General features: G+C 43.8%; 1 pseudogene; it reads left to right on the top strand.

The window, feature by feature from the left end:
• LOC116282590 (putative tetratricopeptide repeat protein 41) overlaps positions 1-22,768 on the top strand; it is a 52,644-nt pseudogene that overhangs the window by 7,485 nt on the left and 22,391 nt on the right.

Genomic DNA, 22,768 nt, shown 5'->3' on the forward strand with positions numbered 1-22,768 from the left:
ACTTCACAGGTCACATAGCCTGACTTTTCTTTCTTCCCATACAACTCTTTGTAACATGATCAATCTTTGCATTTTGGGAAATGAGAGTAATGTTTTGGTTCATACAAAATTTTTTTATGTAAAATCTTGAAAACGGATGAGAGGCATCTGGTGGGAAAAGTCACTACCCCTTTTGGGGTGAATATTCTGAGGCTGCTAATCACACATATACAATATATGTGTCAGCTGTACAGCTGTGAGTATCACTCAGTGTTCCCAATCCCTTCTGCTTCCCCAGCCCGTTAACATATTTTAGCAATAATGGGAACATTTTCACCTAATTTGAGCACATTTCTGAACTGTAGGTACTCAGCTTGAAACTGGTATTCTTGACGAAGACTCAAATGTCTTGGCCTTTTCACTTCTTGTAGAAGTGTTCATTGCTTCCAGCAGTTTAAAGCCATGTATACTTGCCTAGATGAAACTGAAGAATTGGTTGGCATTTATGGGATTTCAGGACAGAAGGTAATCTCTTTTTAAAATAATACCCATTTTGTTACTATTTAATAAAAGAAACCCCCATTATTTAGGATGTACATAACACCTTTCCATGGCATTGTATATCTACAGTGACAGCCAGCATTGCTTGTAGTTACTGCTGAATATTTTGTTGAACAAATACTTATATAATACTTACAATGGGGCAGGCAACATTCTAGGAAATTTAGAAATATTAACATTTAATTCTCACAATAACCCTGTAAAAGAGAGACTGTGATCTTCCCCCCGTTCACCCAGAGGGACTGAAGCTGGAGATGCTAGACGGCTTAGTGAAGGTCCTAAGATGGTGCTGGACTTGGAGTTCAGATGTGGGCAGCCTGGTTCTAGAGACGGTGGCCTTTACTCCTGTGTGGTTCTGCCCCCCTATTTTATACTTGGAGCAGGCATTTACTGGGCCCCTACTATGTTTTTTATGTTGTTTATTTTGATCTGCCTTATCTACACTGATTTTGCACATACCAAATCCCATTGACTGATTGCTTTCTTTAGTTTTTCTCCTGTTTAAAGTGATAAAGGATCAGTGGAACAAACCTCTACTATCTCTTAGTATCAGCCCTTACTTTGTGAAGCATTTTCTCTAGAATTTATACATGCGGAATTATACATCATGTAAATAATGTATATTTCTCACAGAAAATATGATAAAGAATAAAACAGAAAATTAGATATACTCACAGCCTGACTACTGTTAAGCTTTCTTTTTCCTTGTGGATATCTATATACACATATATGTGCTTATGTAAATGAAGTAACATGTCATATTATTTTGTAAACTGCTTTTTAATCTAATACATGATAACCTCCATACATTCAACAAATAATTGTCAATCACTTACTATGAGAAAATTGCTGTAAGCAGAGACGATGTGGTCCCTGCAAAGAAAATGGAGCTTTCACTCAAGCAGGGAATGGCAGATATTAATGATATCATCACACAAATAAGTATAAAATTACAACTGTGATGAGTGCTGCCAAGGATCATAAGTAGTGTTGGGAGGGCCTCTAATGAAGGCATGTTGCCTTAGGGGAAGGCTTCCTGGAAGAAGGGCCACAGGCGGAGCTCTGCAGGAGGAGGAGGGACCGGAGGCATCAGTGCAGTGGTTGGGAGCCTGCCTCTGGAGCCGGACCCTTGGTGAATAACTCCGGCGGGCTTTGGGGCACAGGGGCTCTCCCTAGTTGTCTGGTACCTGGCCCTGAGATAGATGATTTAGGGCAGGGCAAGTATTGGCGTAGTGAGTGAGAGTTAGATAAGAAGGTGGGGGTTGGGTGTGGCCGTGGATTGGCTAGTCTGCACGTGGAAGGCACATTCCAAGCAGGCTGTCCACCAGTCCTAGGAATCAGCTTAGGAGAAGCAGTCTGTCTCCAGATCTGTAAGGCCCCCCAAGAGATGTCAAAACAATGTAAGATACAGAAAATAAAAATACATAACTAATACAGTTAGTACCTGACAATCCACAATGCGGTGTGTGGCTCAGCCTAGGCAGTCGGACTATGGTAGCTGCTGCTGTTAGCATGGAGGGCTGGGAGAGGCTGTGAAAGGAATCTAGAGAGAGCTTACTAGGTATCTATTTTATTCAAAATAAAACCATTTAACTTGTGATGGGATTGCTGCCCAGAGTGACAGTTCTCCAGCCTAAAACTGTGTCTTTGTTTTCAGTTGAATGTTTCGATTTGCTCTCTCTTAGTTTTACTCTGTCCATCACTGTAGGTCATTCTTTGGTGATGATTTTGTTAAAGAACCTGCTTGTAGGAGCCTCTCGTCCACATTTGCACTGTCACATTCATGACGGATAAGTATGTCAATCAGTATGGTTCTACAAAGTGTGAACTGGTTGGTTCTTACCACCGTATTGCTTACAATCCAAGCTGCTAACTGTAACCCCAATGCTTACCGTATACTTACTCCCTATATTCCACCTACTCTAAGTTTAAAAACCATCCGCAACGTATCTTTAAAGTCGATGAAGTAATTGTCTTTGACTCTCTCCATCAGGCAAGAGACTTTCGGCTGCCAGGCTCGCTGTCTCCTCGTTGCAAATTTATCATGAGCACCATCTCCTCCAGCCGGTCCTACAAGTTGCTGTGTGCCTGCCCCGATGTGAGGATGGTGGAACTCGTTAGCACCAGAGATGAAGAGGTGAAACTATACATCTTTAGACAGTACCTCTCCTTCCCCCACAAAGATCCCTTCCAACAGAGCAGACATACTTTGAGGAAAAAAACAAACTTGAGTCCTTTAAAACTCACATTCTTGGCAAACGAATTGAGAGAATGCAGAATCTACCGAAACGAGTTTCAGTGTCTGAAGCAGTACTTGGGAGTGGCCTCTGTTCAGGAGCTCTGGGAACTGATTCTGAAACGCTGGATTGAAGACTATAGTTGGACTTTTAAACAAAAAAAAGGCAAATTCAGACACTGTGGCTTCAGAAGAAGGTAGGCTTTGGCTAGTATTGACTACCTGGTACAAGTCCACAGGGAGAAAGATGTGTGGTGGACCCCACCCCAGGGAGGAGGGCCTAGAGAAAGGATTGTCAGAGAAAGTACAAGATGCCCAGTTAAATTTGAATTTCAGTAAATGACAAGTAATCTTTTAGCATGCGTATCTCAGATATTAAACTACAGATAAATAACAGATAATTTTTTGTATAAGTATATCCCAAATATTGCATAGGACATCCTTAAACCAAAAATTAATTTCTTGTTTATCTGAAATTCAGATTTAGTTGGATGCTCTATATTTTTATTTGCTAAATCTGGCAACCCTGTACCTGGGGAACTCTGTGTGTTGACTGTAACAGGAAATGTTTTAGGCACAAATTGCAGTCACATTTCTTAGGGATCTAAGAAATGAGCCTTTGTTATTTCTAGAATTAATTTTAATCTCTCTTTTGAGCCTACAGTCCCACTGATGATGGAAACTAGGTTAATCCAGGTTAATCTCATCAGTGTAGTTTGTTTTCAGTCGATTCGGGATTTCTTTCAGTCAAGTGAGGATTTGTGTCCTTGCTGTGTCCCTGTTGGGTTGAGCTTAGATCTGAGGGCCTTGGTGCTGGGTGTCTTTGGTTGTCATCTGTCCCTGCTAGCTTCCACTGAGGTGGTCATGGCCCCAGATGGTCCACAGACACTGATGCTCCCCATTTTTGGCATCCTCTAGGATGCCTGTGTTCCCATCTGTTCTTGGGTTGTTCCATCTATGCCACCATCTGCTGCCACATTCCTTCATCCTAACGTGCATCCCTCAGCTAACTTCTGCACTCTTTTTGAGCCCACAGCCCTTTAGGCATTCCCCATTCCCCATAGAGAATGTCACCTCTCACTGCACCACTTGGAGGCCCAGGCCCTAGAGGTCCCCCTTGTTGTCCCCACTGCCACTTCTCTTCCTGGTGGCATTGCAAAATCTGCAAAGCTGCTGCCTTCCAGGCTTCCAGTGGGAAGCCAAGCTCAGGTCCTGCCTACTGTTGGGCCCCCGGGTGCATCTGGAGGTCGATGTCTCCTGGCTCCAAGCTCGCTTGGGTTTGGGGGAGGACATAGGCCCCTTTTCAGAAACCCACTTGAGCATCTTCATTGCTCTCTTTTCTCAACTCACTCCTCCACCTTTCTCAGTTCAGCAAAATCACTTTACTTCCTGGGTGGAGAAAAAAACGTTCTCTTTATATCATCCTGTAATTGTCTGAGTCTGTTATTTGTGGTGAAAACAATGTTTTTTCAGGAGTTGGCTAGGAATTTGTCTTCTGATACGCAACAATCAGGCTTATGATAGTCAAAGTTGTTCTCAAAAGCTGTTGGCTCTGCTAATGACGAGCTTCAAAAGTCTCTTGAAACTTGAATTTTTCTCTCTTCATTTCTGCTGTAACAACCATCTCTTAAGGGCAGTGAATTTAAAATGGAGCAGGGATGGGGAAGTGAGTGTATGGAGAGAGAAGCAGAGGACACTTGGAATGAAAGACACATTGTTTGGTCCTGCAACATAGTGTTCTGTCCTGTTTTTTGCTTGCGAGTTTACATTTCTTCAAACAAAATTAACCTCAAATTTAGTATGTCCTCCCCCACCTGCAAGGAGGTGGAAACAAGGTCTCTGTGCCCCAGAAAGAATCACTCAGGCAAAAACTCCCATGGCCATGCCCTTGGCTATCCCCACATCTCCAGGATTGTGCAGGGAAGCCCAGGTCCTCCCCTCCCAGGGACTGCTCCTTTTCCAGGTGATTTTCCTGCTCCCAGCGCTGCCCCACTCAGGCTCGACCACAGGTACAGGAAGAGCTTGGTTAAACTGGGGTAAACCTCAGAGGAAGCTTGTATAGCTGGGTCTGAACAGCTGCCTCTGCTTGAAGGTTGTAGGTATTTGGGGCTCATTGCCCAATCTTAGCATAAGAAATCCATTTAGAATGGGAGACCTTGCTGCCATTTCTCTCTGTGGTCTTAAGCATCTCTTTAGAGTTGGTTGATCATAAAGCCAGTGGGAAATCCAGCTACAGTGGAGACACCTAAGTGCTGGGTGAGTAATGAGTAGCTGGTTCATACGGTGCCTGTGAAGGTGAGGCAGGACAGCCATCATACAGGAAACCCACTCACACCCATCTGTGCAAATTGGATGTTCGAAAATCTTAGTAAAAACGTTCAGCAGAAATGCTCAGTGTAATAATCGGCAAGCTTGCTAGTTTGTAAGCACAGGTGACGTGGATGTTGTGACAGTGTAGGTGATAACAGTTAAGAGTATGGGTTCTGAAACCAGGGTGTCTGCATTCCAAATCCCAATTCTGCACTGATTTCTGTGTGACCTGGGGTGAGTCATTTAACTTCTCTGTGCTTCATTTTCTCATTTGTGAGGCAAGAGCAGTAATATGATCTACCTATAGGATGACTGAAAGAAATAATTGGTTAGTCATATAAAACATCTCGAATGCTGCCTGGCACGTGTGAGCTCTCCGTTGTTGTCATCGTCATTCTGTTGTCTGCACAGGGCTGGACAGTTGGGTGGCCGACACCGTGTGCTTGTTGAGCACCTCGCTTTGTTGTTTGGCTGAGCAGATGAGATAATCCAGCTTCTGGACATGCTGGGCTACAAGGACCATTACAAAGTGACCACGTCACACTGGGCTGCTTTCTGCAACGCCACCAAACAGTGGGTCTAGGAGGAGCCTGACAGCCTCCTGTACTTCTGGCACCAATCCCTGCGAAGTGCTGTGGAGCCAAGCTTCTTGGTAAGGTGTGACTCTGTGCAGACACGTGCTGGTTAAGGGGAGGTGAGAGGCCCATCCAAGGGAAAGCTTGTAGCTGGGATTTCTCAAGTAGAAATGAGTCTATTAACATGTATTAAAATGGTTATGTAAGTAAGACTTATACTTGGCTATAACAGAGACTTCACTTCAATTGCTTAATATCCCAGGGTTTATTCTCTCATATGAAAGACTTTTGGAGGTTGACACTCCAGGGCTGCTCTGTTGGTTCCACAAAGTCACCTGGGACCCAGCTCTTTCTATGTCTGCTCCACTGGTTTGCATTCTCAAGGTTATCTCATGTTCATGACTACTGGAAACAGCATGGCTGCTGGTGCTCCAGCCATCACATTTCAGGCAAGAAGAAGGAAGAAGAGAGGAAGAAGGGCTTGTACTTCCTTTTAAGGAGTTTTCCCAGAAGTTTTCCACCAACATTTCCACTTATGTCTCTTTGACCTAGAACTTCATCTTTTGGCCACAGCTAGTTACAAGGGAATTTGGGGACTAGAGGTTTCACCTGGGTGTGTTGCTTCCCTAAACCAAGTGGGGATCTGTCACTAACAAAGATGAAGGAAATGGATATTGGGTAGGAACTGGAAATCTCTGCTCTAGTTCTCAAATCAAATTCTTACCCCTTACTGAAAATGACTGCAGGTCTGAATCAGAGAAATGACAATCACAGGCACCCAACCTGGAAACAGAGCTCTCTCTGACAGTTACTTACACAGAGGACTTCAGGTCTAAGGACTTTAAAAATCTTTAAATCACAGCCTCTGTGGAGAATCTAAAAATCTTTAAATCACAGCCTCTGTGCAAATGTCCTTGTAAGTTTACTATGTTCCCTTTTACTTCTTTTTTTTATAAGGATAAATCCTTTTTACTATTTCCCTCCCACATCATAATCATTCCCACCACCTCTTAAATAATGCAGAGAAGAACAGGGTGAGGAATGAGGATGTTCTTAGATATAATGTCCACTCTTGTGTTCACTTGGTCTATGATGGTTTGCACTGCACTCAGTTTCTCCACTTGTCAAAGAACAATCACACTCTTGGAGGTGCAGGGACTAAAGGGTCCCTGTGGCTATTAAAATTCTGAGTTCATGTTGCACCCCTTCTCTGTACTGTGAGCCCCCAAATAAAATGCTGCTGGCACTATTCACTATTGTCAAAAAAAAAATCCATGCTACAGAATCAAGTTGTGAATTCCAGTCCTTGCTAGAGGCAGCAGGAATTGTAAATACGGTAATTCACTTCCTCGTGGCCTGGGCATGAGAAGTGAGCCCATCTCACAAGAATGAAAAAGATGCCAAAGCTAGGGCTAGAGGACTTCAAGGCTTCTGTGACATTTTTTGGTTAAGGGCTACCTTTGACATCTTTTGTCCAGAGGTCACATCAGTCATTTTGAGGCACACTGGTCTCTTAGCCACATTCATCTGCATGCTTCTTCCCTTTGAAATTAATACTCTGTTCCCTTGTTGGGTGGTGCCTTGTGACTCTGTCCAATGAGTTGTGAGTGGTGACTAACACGGTAGCATTCAAGGTGGTGACTTTTAGGGTGATGGCTGCCCCATCAGTCCGGGAGTGAGGAGACCTGGATTTGGAGGTCTGGCCAGCATGTGATGGACATGATAAACCTCGGTTGTTTTAAGCCACTGAGATTTGGGGGTTGTTTGTCCCCACGGCCTAGTCTTGCCTGTCATGAGAGGTACTAGCACTATATTAGGGTCAGTAAGTCTGTCCATGAGAACTGTGCTGAGCTTTGTGTGCACAGATGATGCTGTGCCCGAGCCATTCCTCACACCCCACATGTAAGTGCAGGAGCACTGGAATTGAGACAGAAAGTCTGACTCCTGCTTCTTCACTTACAGGCCATGTGCTGGCCAGGGACAAGCCACTTGGTCGCTCTGATTTTAAGTAGATTTTATTTGTCATAGGGGGATTGTATTAGCCAGGGTTCTCCAGAGAAACAGAACCAATAGGGGGGAGAGAAAGAGAAAGAGAGAGAGAGAGAAAGAGAGAGAGGTTTATAGAAAGAGATTTATTATGAGGGGTTGGCTCACGCAATTATGAAGACTGAGGAGTCCTGGTATCTACCACTTGCAAGCTGGAAGCCCAAGAAAGCCCGTAGTGCATTCAGCTCTAGTCCAGGTCCAAAGCCCCGAGAACCAGAGAAGTCAGTGGTGTAAGCCCCAGTCTGAGGCTGAAAGTCTGAGAACCAGAGTGTTGCTGTCTGAGGACAGGAGGAGATAAATGTTCCAGCTTGAGTAGAGAGCAAATGTCCTCTGCCTTTTTTTTTTTTTTTCTCTTCAGGCCCTCAGCCCACTTGCATTGGTGAGGGCTGGCAATCTTTTTATTCAGTCTGCCAATGCTGATGCTCAAATGCTAATCTTTTCCAGATACACCCTCACAGACACACCCAGAGAGAATTTTGAGCAGGCAATGAACGTGTAAAATTAACCGCCACAGGGTTTTCCATATCCTCTTCAAGAAGTTATTTTCTAAAAAGATAAAAAGTAAATGCAGTGTTTGATATGAAAATGTTTTTGTACCTTTTAAGCATTGCGTTTAATCCTCCACATCTTGGACTCAAGGTGATGTTTGTCCCAGTTCTTTTTCTCTCATTCTCCACCCCACTTTCCCAATTTTACTGCCCACCAAAATGCCTTTACCACACATAGCAGGGGTGGGGACTTGTCTTTTTCTTCCCGGGGTCTCAGGCACCACACATGCCATCTGGGCAAATCTGCACACTTCAGACCAGCTAGCACGGCATCTCTCCAAATGGGCAGATGACCTGCAAAACATTTGAGCAGAAATGCAGAATGGTAATTTGAACAGTGTACTCTCTTTTTGTTACTGTTCTTATGAAGAGCTGGGCTTGGTGTGTTATCCAGCTGTGCGTCCCATTCATCTTGCAAGAAACAGTGTCAAGCAGGAAATTAAAAATACTTGTAATACCCTTAAATGAAAATATGAGAAAGAATATATATATATATATATATATAAAACTGAATCACTTTGCCGTACACCAGAAACTAACACAACATTATAAATCAACTATACTTCAGTAAAATAAAAAAAGAAACCCCTTTAAAAAGAAACAAACTTCTATTTCACTTTTTAAGGATATATATCACCAAGACTGAGTTAAACCAAATGCTTTTGTTTCTGATAAGCTGGTTTCTGGATAGTGTGATCTACTGGAACCATGTCTCTTTGGAAATCCCACATAGTAATCTTGGCTCCAACATCCAATTCGCCATTGCTAACTAAAAATCAGCACTTGCCTTCTGCCTCCACAAGGATTGGAACACATTGGCACTTGCCATCTAACTCTGCGTGGATTAAATCATGAGCTGCTGCAGCCACTGACCTCCAGCATGTCCTGAAAGGAGTTCAGGAGGGAGGTCAGGAATGAGGCGCTCTGTGCTGTGGGAAAACTGGCTGAACAGGCCTTCAGACAGTTAGATAATTTCAGGAGAAGATTTTATGAGCCCAGATTCTTGTGTCTCCTCCTATCTAGAAAAACACTAAATTCATCAACGGTGACAACTGCTACTCACGACTGGCAGCAAGCCTCTGCCTAGGTGTGTGCTTGACTGCACATACAACCCCCTTCACTGAAATCACATGTAATACTGAGTTCTCCCCTGCCTCCTTGCAACAGTTTCTCAGAGCTTTCTGGGATGCTGTCTCCTGGGCTATAGTCCTCATTTTGCCCCAAATAAAACTTAACCCACAACTTTCACGTTGTGTCATTTTATTTCAGTCGAAACCATCAATTTCCTCGGCTACCCCTTGCCCCATATGAGATGCAGGCAGACGATTAACTTCTCCAAAATGCATGCCCTCAACTGTTTCAAAGTGCTTATTTAAGCAGTTACCGTGGTGTAAATTTGAAACGGAAAAGTAGGTTACAAACATTTCCTTGGGGGAAGGAGAGGACTTAACATGAAAAATCAGCATGCTCACAAGTTTCTCAAAATACAGGTCAGTGATCATAGCTGTAACTAATTCTTTGGTAAATTCAGACTGCCTTATAAGAAGATACATTTTTTTCTCTGTCAACTTTGGAAACAACTACAAAATAAAATTTTATTTTACTGGTAAAAAAGATACATTTTTAATATTTCTGGTTTTTTTTCAAGCTACCTTGACTTTTATTGTCTCTATGGCCACGGAGCTGTTGTCTGGTTGCTATAGTGTTTCCATAGACTAAAAAGTCAGATGCATTCAGCTGTGACTGATTTTTAAATAGGTGTAATCACTCCCGTCAGAGAAAGCGGTGCATATGCCTCTCAGGACCCCATGAATCAAAAGAAAACACATTTCCACCGAATCTTGATCAGATTCTTCCAACGGCAAACGGCTTTCCAGAGAGTGTATGAGGAACTACCTTGGCACATGAAGATGAGCGGCTGCTGGGAGGATCTGTGCAGCTTTCTCTCAAGTCCTAGGTCAGTCTCATCGTTTTTACATCGTGTTGGCAGATTTTGCTTTTCCTTTTGCTGAGCGCTGCATTTAGGTACCCATGGTTCCCTTGAACAAGACACATCCATTCAGTTCATTCATTTGGATGGGGACCATCATTTGGCATCGGCTTCGATGGCCAATGGATCCCCAGGTAGCTCCATTGGATCATCTGGCTCTGCAGAGTGTTCTTTTCCTTTCCTGACTCCCCACAGAGTCCTCTCAAAGTCAAGAGGCCTTCTGGAGAGAGGAGAACTTGCATTTGCGCGGGGATACAGGAGTGGCCATGTTCTCCTAGTAGAGACTCCTGCCTCCTTCCCTTTTTCCTTTTCTTCTCCCCCTCCTCTCTCCCTGCCCTTCCTTCCCCCTCCGTCTTGTCTCTTGTGCATGCATTCAGAAAAACATCTCTTCTTGACCTGCTCTGTCTCCTGCCCCGTTCTGGGCCCTGGGGATGCAGGAGTGAATGAGGTATGGCCCCAAGCCTTAGGTGTCTGCCATCTAGTGGGGAATGGTGGAGCCAGAGTTGTTATCCACGGTGGTAAATGCTGCACTAGAGCAACGACACAGACCTAGCTCAGATCGGAAGAGGGAGGAGCTTGCAGATTCAGGGAGGCTGCCCGGAGGAGGGGCCTCTGGGACAGAGGAGTGGCATGGGCTTCCACTGCTGAAGAGTGACAGGCTCGTATTTATTTGACGACCTTCTAAAGTCATGTTAGCGAAGAAGAAGTTTATGAAGAGGCTAATGGGATGTGGTAAACAGAATAGCTATTGTCAAGGCATAAATTGCTAAAATGACCACCATCAATACATTGTGGTACAAGTAACACAGACTTTATATCAAAGACCCAAAGCCTGAGCTTCTGGGTGAGGCTGTGCCTCATCCACTACTGGAATGTCTTATCAGAGGCTGGATATGATGCTGTGGGGCCTATCTGCTCACAGTGGCCAAGATCAAAGACAGAAGATGAGGAGGAGATGCACACTCTCAGGAACTGTGAGTCGTGACGTTCCCGCCGTCCATTTTGCTGGATATAGAGTGGCCAGGTGTTGCTGTTCTCTTTCCACACGTCATCTGGTCGATCCAGCAACCCTTGCTGCTGCGTCTTCCTCCCCATAACTGGAACCAATGATTTCTGAAGACAGGCAATGTCACTGGTAAATTTGAGATGACCCCTCTTTGTTGTCTTCCCCAAGGCCAAGTACTCGTCACCTGTGCAATAAGAAGATGTCTTAGATTCATCAGAACAAGGCTTAGTTATAGCAGGAATCCCACGTAATGGCCACAGAAGGCATTGCAGCGGCCTGGCTGGCTGGGTGGGTCTCCTCAAACATTTCTTTTTCTGCCACGGTTTTACAGCCTCACGTAGCCCTGCGCCAGTCTGGGTGCTGCTGAAGGAAAGTCCCTTGACTGGAATAGTCTTTCAGAGAGTTTTTCCAGAAATCCTGTTTTATGGTCTGTGCTCTCAGGAGAGCTGCCCTCTTCACTAAGAGGTCTGGGCAAATGCCGCCACTCCTCTGAGTCAATTCAGCAGAATTTACTGAGTGCCTCCGTTGTACCAGGCATGGTGCTGGATGCCAAGGATAGAGCGATGGGTAGGACAAATGTGGTTCCTGCCTGCGTGGAGCGTATGGTGGGTTGTAAAAGATAAGCAGCTGTGTTGCCGTTCGGCTGAGAGGAGTGGTACACGGGGTGGCACAGAGCCTGGATCAGGGAGGTGTGGCCTGGTCTCGGGAACCGTGGGCATCACCCGTAGTAATGACATTTCATCTGAGACTTGGAGGATGAGTGAGAGCTAATCAGATGAAGGGCAGACGGAGCAGCGTGGTTGGAGAGCCACAGTTGAGAGGGAGAGTGGTAAGTCCAAAGGACTGAGAAAGGCCAGTATGGGCACAGGAGAGGGTGGGCGAGGGGGGAGTCCCACAGCTGCAGAGGCAGGAGCCTAAGTACGGAAGGTCAAGCTAAGGCCCTGGCACTGATCCTAAGAGCAGTAGAAAGCCATCGAGGATTTAAGCAAGATGGTGACAGGTTTGGTTTTAAAAGGTCATTCTGGGTGTGGCGTGAAGAATGAAATAAAAAGGTATAAGCATGGCTTCCCAGACATCTGCTAGCGGCAATAACCTAGGTGACAGGTAGTATTGGCTCCAATGAAGGGGTGGCAATGGGGACACAGGGGAAGTTTGGGACTTAGAATCCACAGGATTTGCTCAGAAGGGGTGTCCAGGAGATGGAGCTGTCAAAGGTGACTCCCGTGGTTCTGACTGGGTCAATTAGGTGGGTGACATTGCCATCCACCAAAGCAGGAAACACGCCCAAAGGAGCAGCTTTAGGAGATGGAAGCCGTGTTGAGTTTGGAATGACTGTGGAATGCCGGGAGGAGATATTCTCTGGGCTCAGAGAAAGAGAGCCAGGCCAGGGGTACATGCATATGGTGGGGATTGAAGCCAGGAGAGGGAATGAGAGCATCCAGGGACAGGAAGAAGAGAGGCAGCCCTAGGACAAAGCTCTGAGGGTGAGCAGAGGAAGAGGATGCAGCAAGGAGACAAGAAGGTGGGGTTAGAGAGGTTGGAGGAAACTAAAGAGTTAGAAATTTCCGAAGTGAGGTTGGACATCAATTAAATGCACTTTATTAAATGTCCAATATTCTATTTTAAATGATTTTCTTCTCTGTGCTGTGTTGAAACCCTCCTCCGATGCTCCTGTTACAAACTGTTCAGGAGCATGAGGGAGACTCCATCATGTTCCACATTTAAGGCAGTGTGGGTCAGGGGACGACAAGTAGCCTCAGGAAGCCACCACCTTCCGGAAGCACAAGCCCAGGTGGGATGAGGGGCCCAGGCAGGCGCAGGAGTTTAGGGCCTAGAGCACACGTGGAGCCAGGAGTCACTGGATAAGCAGGACTGGCTCAGTTAGGAAGTGGAGATAAGACAGAAATTCCTTTCCCCAAATCCACCAGCAGGGAGAAGTGACTTTAAGAGCGGAGGGCCAGGTCCTGCTGTTGGGTGGAGGGAGCTTTCCAGATAAGCACACTTCCAAGTAGAAAGAAAGCCCTGATTCCTGGGGACCACCAGAGCATCCTCCCAACCACAGTGCCTGCCTCCCTCCCCATCCCGGAGGTGATTAAGAATTCTCTTTTTGTCGGGGAGGGTATAGTTCAGGGGTAGAGTGCATGCTTAGCATGCACGGGATCCTGGGTTCAATTCCCAGTACCTTTATTAAAATAATAAATAAATTAATTAAATAAATAGACCTATTTACCCCCCACAAAAAAAAGGAATTATCTTTTTGAGGCTCATTCTTCATTATCTCCATTCTGTTCTGAAAGGTAAATAGTCTACTTATACTTTTGATTTCTACCTGTTTCTGGAAGATTCCTTCAAAATGGAGAGTTATCTAAGGGTGCCCAGTGTCATTCGTTTGATTGAGGAGTGAAAGTGGAAGAGAGTCTCTCTCTCCTGGCTCCTCCAGGCTGTTGCTCCGGTAAGGAAGGCGTGAACGCCCAGCGTCTTAGTTCTCCTCTGGTGTGGTTTGGCTCCCTCTGGTGGCTGTGATGAGAACAACATGCCTAACTTCTTGGATTGATGGAATGGTGAGCAGTTCTGTGTTTGGGACTCGCTTCTCCACGGTGCTTCCTGACCTGCCTTCCTACCCAGCAGCGCTGGGCTGGGGAAGCTGCATCTCTGATAGGCCACTAGAGAGGTCTTTGAGTCAAGAAGATAACTTTTATGGTCGGGTCAGTTTTTATAGATTCTCTTTGACATGATACTCTTTAAAAAAACGATTTTATTGTGGTATAGTTTCTGTACAGTAAACTACACATATTTCAGATGTACAATTTGATGAATTTTGGTAGCTGTTTACACTTATGAAACCATTATCACAATCAAGATAGCTAACATTTCCATCACTCCTCAAGAGGTGCAAATTTCTAACTCCCAATTTATCCCTTCCCACCCTCTTCACCCCCTGGTAGCCATAAATCTGTTCTCTATGTCTGTAAGTCTGTTTCTGTAAATAAGTTCATTTGTGTCTTTTTTAAAGATTCCACATATAAATGATAACATATGGTGTTCTTCTTTCTATTTCTGGCTTCACTTAGAATGACGATCTCCAGGTCCATCCATGTTGCTGCAAATGACATTATTTTGTTCTTTTTATGGCTGAGTAGTATTCCATTGTATAAATATACCACATCTTCTTTATCCAGTCACCTGTTGATGAAAATTTAGGTTGTTTCCATGTCCTGGCTATTGTAAATAGTGCTGCTGTGAACATTGGGGTGCATGTATCTTTTTGAATTATAGTTTTCTCTGGATAAATGCCCAGGAGTGGGATTTCTGGATCATGTGGTAAGTTTATTTTTAGCTTTTTAAGGAACTTCCATACTGTCCTCCACAGTGGCTGCACCAAATTACATTCCCACCAACAGTGTAGGAGGGTTCCTTTTCCCCCACACTCTCTCTAGCATTTATCATTTGTGGACTTTTTAATGATGGCCATTCTGACTGATATGAGATGATAGCTCATTGTAGTTTTGATTTGCATTTCTCTAACAATTAGTGATGTTGAGCATCTTTTCATGTGCTTGTTGGCCATTTGGACGTCTTCTTTGGAGAGATGTCTATATAGGTCTTCTGCCCATCTTTTGATTGGGTTACTTGGTTTTTTTGATATAAAGCTGTATGAGCTGTTTGTATATTTTGGAAATTAGTTCCTTGTCAGTCACATCATTTGCAAATATTTTCTCCCATTCTGTAGGTTGTTTTTTTGTTTTGTTGATGGTATCCTTAGCTGTGCAAAAGCTTTTGAGTTTAATTAGGTCCAATTTGTTTATTTTTGCTTTTACTTCCATTACTCCAAGAGCTGGTTCAAAAATATTGCTGTGATTTATATCAATGAATGTTCTGCCTATATTTTCCTCTAGGAGTTCTATAGTATCTGGTCTTATGTTTATGTCTTTAACCTATTTTGAGTTTATTTTTGTATATGGTATTAGAGAATGTTCTAATTTCAGTCTTTTACAGGTAGCTGTCCAGTTTTCTCAGCACTGTATATTCTTGCCTCCTTTGTTGAAGATTAATTGACCATAAGTTCGTGGGTTTATTTCTGGACTTTCTGTCCTGTTCCATTGATCTATGCGTCTGTTTTTGTGCCATATTGTTTTAATTACTGTAGATTTGTAATATAGCCTGAAGTCAGGGAGCATGATTCCTCCTTTCAAGACTGTTTTTGCTATTTGGGGTCTTTTGTGTTTCCATACAAAGTTTAACATTTTTTGTTCCAGCTTTATGAAAAATGTCATTGGTACTTTGATAGGGATTGCATTGAACCTGTATATTGCCTTGGGTATTAAGGCTACTTTAACAATATTGATTCTTCCCACCAAAAACATGGTATATCTTTCCATCTGTTTATCAACATGATACTCTTGTTTTTGGCTGGAGCCCTGGGTCACATCAAGGTGAAGATGTGGCTGCAGTCGCATTTTTGGACAGTGTCAAAGGTGAGAGGAAGATGTGGTAGAAAACTGGATCCCAGCGTGGCTCCATCTTGACCACTTCCCGGTGGTGGACATCGTAGGGTGGGGAGAACCATCTTGTGTTTAAGGAGCAGGCTTTCTTACTGGGGCAAAGGGTAAATGCATTACATTACAGGATCTTGTCAGAAGGTTGCAGTAAATGGGACAATACCAGCTTTTCATGACTAATGTATGAAGCTTTGCCCTTGATACCTTCAGAACTTCTAAGTATTTTGGATAAATGGGATGAAGTGTTTCATTAAAAAGTAAAAAAAACAGCCCTACAGAAAAATTAAGAGAATAGAAGATACAATTTGCTATGGCCACAGAAAATATGAAATATCTAAGAATAGATTTAACAAGAAATGTGCAGAATCTTTATTTTTATTTGAAAACATATTGAGAATTACAGAAAATAAAATTGCAGCATGTAGGGCTACATACTATATTCCAGGATGGGCAACTAAGTGTTGTAAAGCTATCAGTTCTTCTCCAGTTGATTGCTAGACACAGAAAATTCTAACTGGAATCCCAAAGGGATGAAAACATTTCTAAATTTTCAAAATGATTCCAGGGTTCTTGGAGAAAAAACTATGTGACAATAAGAGTTTCATATAACGAGGGCAATTTGAATGTCAAGTTCATATTATGAACATATTATGAAGCAATAATAATAATTTTAAAAGTACTGCTGGGAACAAAAATAGCTCAGGGGAACAAAATAGAAAGCTCAGACAGACCCAGGTACAGGTATAAGAAATTAGTAAATGATAGAAGCTTTTCAAATTAGATGGACTATGGAATAAATAGTGGTAATGATGTACTATTTGGTAAAGTTATTGAAGTTACCTGAAACATTACACCAAAATAAATTCCAGAGGGATTAGAGTTAAATATAAGAAAGTGAAATTTTATATTAAGAAAACTGTAGGAACATGTATGAGTACACTTTGCCTTTGAGCCTTGGTGCCAGCTGTTCCCTCTGCCAGGAATGTTCTTCCCGCTCATTGCAGTACCGGCTCTTTCCTGGTTGTTTAGGTCTCGGCCCACGTGCCTCTCTCTCAGGGTGGCCTCGCCGATCCAACATTGTATGTAGTCATTCTCTGTCCTGTCAGTGTGTTTTATTTCTTTGCATAGCTTTTACTGCTACCCGACTTTGTCTTGTTTCCTTTCTTAAAAAAATTGCCCACCTCTGCTCCCCTCGCCCCTGCCTCCCACCCTCCCAGCTGCTAGAAAATAAGCCCCTTGAGAGCAGGACCCTGCCTCTCATGTTCACTGCTGCACCCCTGGTGCCTGGAACAGCACAGGCACGGTGTGGGTGCTGAATGGCCCCTTGGTGCTGGACACCATCCGTCCCAACCTGAGCTCTTGACAGGAATCTGGACTCAGTATTCCCCTTGGAATGTGCAAAAGTCCCACCTCTGGGCAGGAGCCCATTCCTTGGCTGTGTGTCCAGACTGCCCTTGCTCGCGTGCTCTGAGCAGCTGCGTCTGGTTCTTAGGGTAGCCCATTGCTTGGTTCGACCCCCTCAGTTCTCTTACACACCTCAGGCCTCTTTGCTCAGACGGCCACTGCGGGCACACATGTTGGACTCTGACCTTCAGCACGCTCCCTCCCAGCTCTGTTTAGATCTTGCTCTCCGACCTGAGGCACTGTAGCTATGGTTCAGAGGCTCCCAGCAGCCTCCCTGATCTGGGGGCTGCACCCTTCTCTGCTGTGCTTGGTGTTCAGAGCCTGGAATGCTTCCTGACACATCAATGCTCAATAAACGTTTCTTCCATTTGTGAATGGTGATCCATGGAAAGTCATCAGAAAGAAAGCAGGAGGGTGTCCAAGGTCTGGGTAGCCTACAGCATGCATAAAGGGACAGATGAGGAACAAGGAAGATATTTGTGCTGGGCACAGTAGGTGTAACTGTTTGAAATGTAACAAATGGGCAAATGTAGATGTGTAGATACTGGAATGTTTGGAAAGAGAAATTCTGGAAATGATGACTTTGAGGTACCATCTATTTGAGTCTTCAAGTTCAAAAATTCTATATATTTTCATTTGTGTATGGTAAGGTATAACTACACACACACACACACGTAAAAATGCTCCCTGTTTTGCTCTTTTAACATTTTATTCTTTCTCTTAAAGCCAGTAATTCAAGACAGTTGCTACAGAGGGCAGAATTGTGTAAGAAATTTAAATACCTTTTATGTCTTGCCTGAAAATCACCCCCTAATATAAATTACAGCAATATAGGGATTGAGTATAGAAATACTCTTTTTTTTTTGACTCTGGTTTTCAACATTTACATACCAAGATTATTTAAAAGCCTTAGAGTTAATTTCATGTTGTAGTTTAAGATACTTGGTAATATATGTAAAGTTTAATAAAAGCGAAGTGTTGATCCCTTAAGAGAGAAACAGTGAAGTATAGGTAATATATTTAATATTTAACTCCTGTATCAAGATGAAGTGATAGGCACTCTTTGTTTCTTTCCAAATACACTTTAGGATTATTTATCTTTCTTTCCATTCTAGTGCTGGAGTGCAGGCTTTTTGAGGTTACCGCCGCGGACAAATGCCGATGAGTGTTTTTATTTTTTATTTTTTATTTCTTTTCCAAAATGAGAGTGGTAAATTGTAATCATCATGTTGAACCTTATGCAATGAGTGTTTTTAATCGCGAGATTTCTGAAGCCTCTGGGAAAGACCAGTGAAGCAGAAGAGTCTTCTTGACTGTTGAGAAAATGTTAGTGTAGGTACATTGGGGAATAATTTTAAATCCTTCACACATTATTCAATTTGTGTTAGGTGTTTTCAGATATCATTTACCTTTGTTCATGAGTAATTTAGTCCACAAGCAGAGGAACTGATGCATAATGAATAATAAACAATCGTTGCTTATGTCCATCAGTGAGGAAGCTTTGACTTCAATCCGTGCCCCAGTCTGTGTATTAGCGATGACGAGCAGTAAGGAGATGGGGGATATGACTGAATGAATGAATAGCAGTAGATGTCATTCTGGGGGAAAAGAATGTTCATAAAACAAAATGGGAAAGAGAGTTGTGGAGTGAAGTAAACTAACACAGACTGGTTGAAGACTTGGTTATAATTTTCATAAAGATGTTGGGAAAGGTTGACCGATTATCTTACTTTTCTGAAATATAAACTTTCTTTTGAAATATGAACTTTTGGGCTTGTTGAATACAATGAAACTTTCACTCTTAACATATAACTGTAACTATTCTTAGGGTGGCATTTAACTACCCTTTAAAAAATCATGCATTTTTCCCAATTTCAGTACAGTTTGTGGACCTAGTATAATCCAAGACAAAGCTGTTTTTGTTGTAAAACAAAAGCCTTCAGATTTTTGTAAGACCCTGTCTCTGCCCTATCAGCATAGATCTTCCTAGAAAGAATTCTGTCTAAAGAGATTTGCAAGACTCAAGATTTACATGTCCCTTTATGTCAGAGAATATGCTCATTTACCAATTTTTGTATCCTTCATGGCAACCCTTGGGTCCTTAATAAGTGTGACGAATGAATCAATGAATCAATTTGAATTCGCAAATACTCTGTGTCCTTAGAAGGTACTGTGAGCAGTGCATGGAGCCTGGGCTATTTACAGGCTGACCCAGATTTAAAGTGCTTTGGCACTGATTGCTGTGAGCCTTTGGCAAGAATTTGAACCTCTGACTCAGTGAGTTCTCATTGTTGAGGATTCTAATGTCTGTCTCTCATGGGGCTGTTAACAGGGTGACGTGAGGAGGTGCACAGGGCACTTCACACAACGCGTGGCACATATTGAAAGCCTCAGCTGTTGTGTTATTACTGCATGTGAGTTATAAAGTAGAAATAATAGGAGTTTGATTTAAACTATTTTGACCTCTCTTTCATCTTCCTAGAGCCCAGTGATTCTCTGATATCTTATTTTGATTGTGGAATTTCCCCCTGCACCCAAGGGGTCCAGATTTCCATCACTGATGTGTGTCTCTAGGAAGCACCAAGCATTTGTTAGGTAATCACTGAGCGCCTGATCGCAGCCATCCACTCAGTCATTCTTGCGTTCATTCATTCATCGCTTACTCAGCCATTCACTCATTCTCTCAGCACAGTTTCTGCCCTCATGAAGCTCCAAGTCTAGCTTGAAGTCACTGCCAACGTCTCCGTCAGTGATGAAGCGTACCCTGTGGGGCCGGTGTGGTGAAGGGAGAAGGTGGCTGCGCAGGAGGTGTGCGCAAACTGGGTCGTTAGAGAGGATTCCCACTTCAGAGCACTCCTGGAGGTACCAATCTTATGATTTTATTTATTCTCAAAATATTTTTGCCACAGTTCTTTGGGGCTAGCCACCATGGAGACTATTAAAAGAATTTTCTTTGGGCTCCGAAGGCACTGCCAAAAGAGAAGTTCTAAAGCTATTTTGGGCAATAACAACGCCTTTGAACTATGTGCCTAATGCTCTTGAGGGGAAAGAGCTTGTTCATGCTGTATGCTTTCTGTACCAAACCACTTTTACAATTTCTTCAGATTAGGTTATTTAAATTTTTGATGCAGTGGTTTTCAACTGGGAGGCAATTTTGTTTCTCAAGGAACATTTAGCAATGTTAGAGGGACATTTTGGGTTGTCACAACTTGGGGTCAGGGGAGGTTGCTAGTGGCATCTAGTCGGCAGAGGCCAGGGATGCTGGAAACATCCTATACTGCACAGGGCAGCCCCCACATCAAGTGTTATATGGCACAGGAGTCAACAGCGCTGAGGCTAGGAGTCCCGGATTTAAAGTAGTATGCTTGTTAAAAAAAATAAATCTCATGACTCTCCGCCTAGTATTTCACAGCAGGTGCACCAGGCAGCAGGAAGACCCAAGGATACTTTTGTGAAGGGGCCTCTGTTTGTGCATCAGAGGCTCACTTGTTAAGAAAGTGTGCAGAGCAGAGCGCTAGAGATAGGCTGGTCTGGCTGGACAGTCTTGTTCTCCTATTTGATAGCTATATGAGCTTGGGTGATTTAATTAACATCGTCAAGCCTCAGTTTTCCCACCTGAAATAGAGGAACGATAATCCCTATTTCCTGGGGTTCCTATAAATAATCACTGAGGTCACGCATGGCAGGAGGTTAGCTCCGTAGTTGGTGGTCAGTGCAGACCGTGACCTAAATTGAAAGTGTATCCATGCTTCACAATCACTGTGTATAACGACCATTATTTACTGAATACCCACGGAGCACAAAGCTCAATGCTTGGATCGTGGTGGTGGGCTCTGCCCTCAAGAAGCAGATAGTCTGGAGTAAGAGGAGAATAAAAGATGTGTCTTTGTAAAGAGGAAGCTGACACTATATGATTGCATTTGACATGTCGATTAGTATTTCCAGCAATGAGACTCAAGGGTGGAAGGACCACTATGGCCCGGTGGTGGGTTGGGAGCTGTCAGCCTCCCCATGAAAGGGGATTCTGTCCCACTCAGACTGATTGGAAACATGGCAATGATATGGGGAGAAAGCAAGGCATCCCTGAGCAGTTGAGTCTGATTGATGGAAGTGGGGAAATTCAAAGAGGAAGCTGGAGTTGGAGGGAGGATGATGAATTTTTAACATTTAAACTGCTGAGTTTGCAGTTCAGGAAAAACATCCAAGTGGAGTATCCAGCCAGGTAGGGAAATGCAGGACTGAGACTCGGAGACAGAGCGGGGAAACATCTACCTACATGTGATGCAGAAACCACAAGAGGAAACAGGATCTCTGAATGACAGCTAGAACTGATTATTGGGAAATTACTTCCCCTGAAAACGAGGGAAGGAAAAGAGCTTGTACAGAAGTGAGAGATTAGAATAGAATCAGGATGTCCTAGTTTCCCTAAATCAAGGAGGGAGGGGCTAACAGCATCGATTGCCACCTAGAGGTCTGGACAGATGGGGACTGAAAGAAGGCCCCAGGGTCTGGTGAGTGGAGGTCAGTGGTAACCCCTGAGATGGAAGGCAGTGTGTGTAGGAGGAGCCAAACTGCAGGGCTTTAAGAGGTGAGTGTGTGATAATGAAACAGAGAAGTGCATGTATTGATACCTGTTTGAGAAACGTGTCAATAGAAGGAGAAAGGAGAAAAGTCAGGACAGTGTCAGGTTCAGGTTAGGCTCGAGCCAAGATCCATGTGTTTGTGTGGAGCAGGAAACGAGCCAGGGAGAGGGGCAGGTTGGAGATGCTGGTGGGGACTCTGTGAGGAAGACAGGACTCTGAGATTGGGAAGGGGTGGATCCTTGGTAAGGAGTTTGGGCATCTCTTTCTTTGGGATAAGCAGAAGGGAAGAAAATGGGTGAGAACACTACCAATTTTAAATTTAAAAGAAAAGGGTAAGTGAGGTGTACCAGAGACCGTGCTTTCCCAGTATCTGTTACCCCTTTCATGGTAAGTAGTGGCTGTTTGGAAAGAAGACTAGAGCCCCCCACTTTCCATGAAGCCAGATCTGAGCTCATGCCTAAGTTTTGGCTGATGGGATGTAGATGGAGGTGATGTGGCTAACGTCTGAGAAGCTTCCACGAAGTGAAGGGTGTGCCCTCCCTCTTCTCTTTCATCCTTTCCTACTGGTTGGATTGTGAAAGTGATGGCTGGAGGTGGAACAGCCATTTTAGACCAAGAGTTATCCTTGGGAATGGAGGTCGGACAAGGTTCAAAACAAGGTAAAAGAACCAGAGCCTCTGACATTGTGTCTGTAGCCCTGGGCCACCCACTTCCTGACTTTTGCATGAGAGAGAAATCACCCAGTGTTAATTTGGGTTTTCTGTTACTTGAAGCTAATCACGATCCTAACCAATATCAGAAGGTAATCTTTCAGAGTAGGTTTGGTCTCAGGGAAGTCTAGACAGAGGTCATCTCACAGTGAAGGATAGGCAGGGTGAGCACTCGGGGTGAGGTCTGGGATAGCTGCTGGGAAGGGGGCACTTTTAAAGACACCTGTGAGCTGTGAAAGGCCTATGGGCCCAGGGATTCCACACTACACCCAGCTGCCTCCCGGACTGAGATCAGTGTCTCAGAGTAGGTGTAACCTGTTT

This window comes from Vicugna pacos, chromosome 12 (genome assembly GCF_048564905.1).
Source record: "Vicugna pacos chromosome 12, VicPac4, whole genome shotgun sequence".
In the NCBI taxonomy this organism is placed as follows: Eukaryota; Metazoa; Chordata; class Mammalia; order Artiodactyla; family Camelidae; genus Vicugna; species Vicugna pacos.